This window comes from Propithecus coquereli, unplaced genomic scaffold, assembly GCF_000956105.1.
Source record: "Propithecus coquereli isolate 6110/MARCELLA unplaced genomic scaffold, Pcoq_1.0 Scaffold254, whole genome shotgun sequence".
NCBI classification, from domain to species: domain Eukaryota; kingdom Metazoa; phylum Chordata; class Mammalia; order Primates; family Indriidae; genus Propithecus; species Propithecus coquereli.
The window spans coordinates 3,090,835-3,093,088 of record NW_012148108.1 but is presented as its reverse complement, the minus strand read 5'-3'; positions in this window follow the sequence as shown (position 1 = coordinate 3,093,088).

The following is a 2,254-nucleotide window of genomic DNA, read 5'->3' as shown; positions in this document are numbered from 1 at the left end:
CCCCCTTCTTACCGGCAGAGAGGTTCTCTGTCTGCCACCCTCAGTTACACCCCAAGATTCCCTCCGTGCAGGAAAGAGCACAGTGCTGAACCGTTCTACGTGTCCATCTTGGTGGTGGTCACAGACACACGCGTGTGTAAGCGTGAGAACCAATGAGCTGCTCGCTCGGTATTAACACACCAGACACATGTTACTGCGTGTGTGTTGCGCCTCAATTTTTAAAATGTGATACCACCTCTGAAAAAATTAATTAGCTGAGACCAAACATGGTAAATGGCCAACACACTGTCCCGCAAAGTGGCGATTTCTTAGGTTCAGCTTGATATTTTTGGCTGGGTCTACACAGTTTGTACTTGTAACAAAAATTTGTTTCCAACCTTTAAAATAGAAGATTTTGCATAAAATTCTGGATGGATGGCTCCAATTAGAAGCCTAGGGGGTTACTTGCTCTCCTGTTGCAGGTATTTGAATTTACAGCGTCTTACTCAGGCATTAAAATTCAAAATATAAAGGCCCCAACCAGCTCCTGGAAAGGTGCTGGGGCTAGATTCCGGAAGTGCGCTGGGCAAGCGGCATGGGGAGTCGGGAATGCCGCTGTGAAGACAGGTGGTTTTTCTATCAGGTTTTCCTTCTATATCGAACAAAAGCATCAAAGTAATAAAGACATATTCTGTGCGTGTGTATCTGTGTGCACCTGTCTCTCCATTTGTCCATCCACGTACACTTTTTCCTTTTCTTTCATCTAGATCTTTACTCGCTAGGTTCTGTTTGATTATTTCTCTCTCTCCCATATGTTGCTGTTAATTTCTGGCAGCAATTTCCAAGTGCCCCACAACCCCAAGAACCATTGAAATCACAGTTGGGAGCCTCGATAATTTCGCCAAGGCAGAAGCTATTAAATGCAAACATTGGCAAAAGGTTTTAGCGCTGCAGAAAATCATGAAAAATGCCAAGGCGGGCGCATTGCTGCTGCAGATTTAATTCGCCCTCTTCTTAGAAGGTAGAAATCCCCTTCCTGCCCAGCAGGACCTGAACCAGCCTTGCACGAGGGCCACGCCAGGCCACATCAAGCTGGTTCCTCCCCTCACAACCCGGCGCAGCCAGAAGTGGCCGCCTAAGGGTACAGGGGGTGGAAACCCCCCTATTTTTTCTCACCCCACGCCAAGCTCAGGACTGAAGTGGGTAGAACAATAGTTAACCCCACAGCCTACGGCCCACACTACCGATAATCACGAAAGCCAGCTACCGTATACACTTCCGCTTTGTGCTTTTCCAAATTACTTTCTCATTAGGTGCTCACTGAAAGCCCAAGAGGAGGGGACATCTGAGTGTTGACGGCCCCAGAAAGGAAGAGCTCAAGGTTAATCCGCAACTTGCCGTTAGAGGTCGGCTAAGAACTAGGGTTTCCAGACTTAGAGTCTGACCATGCCACCTCTTCCTTCTAGACCCCGGACACATTCTAGCACCACGGGAGCCAACACCCACCGCGTCTCTCTGCCGGTTGAAAGAGAGAAGGAGACCCTCTCTCTGCCTTGTCTTTTGGCTTGTTTGCTCACCCAAACTGACCCTTAGGGACAGAGTTGTTGAACCACCGTTGGGTTCAGTCTGCCAATCCTGGACATGGTGCTTGGCATGTCAGGGCGAGAACCCCGTTGTCACTCAGACGTTGACACTGCTCTGACCTCAGTGCCGAGACTGTTCGTGGAGGTGAGAGATGCGGAGAGATTAAGGGAGCCAACTAGCGATTGTCACCTCCTTGGGGAGGAGGCCAGGATGGGAAGACACTGCCCACCCTAGGCCTGCAGAGATAAAGGGAGGAAGGAGCATTACTAGAGCCTGAACTGCAAGAAATGTAAAGGGAACTCCTCAGGCTGCAGAGAGATGATGCCAGACGAAACTCTGGAAGGAATGATTATGCCGTAAACAGGAAGTAAGTGCAGGTTTGGTTCCAGGAGAAATATGGCTGGTGTTCTCTGGGTGCTTCGTGGCCCAGCAGGACGACACAACCGGAGGCCTCTTTGTGGTGGACCTTGGAACCTAAAAGGCCGTGACTGGCTCTGGGTGCGTCTGGGGCGTCTCCTGGAGAAACTCTTCACGGGTCTAGTGGCTTTCCCTGAACTCGGAGTCCAGGTCCCGATGTCTGTGGATGTCCTCGGGAGATGAAGGCATGAGCGGAAAAAGTTGTCACAGTTACCTGGTTTTGGGGAAGAACTTTACACCCCATTTTTAAAAAACAGCTATAAAAAAAGAAGAA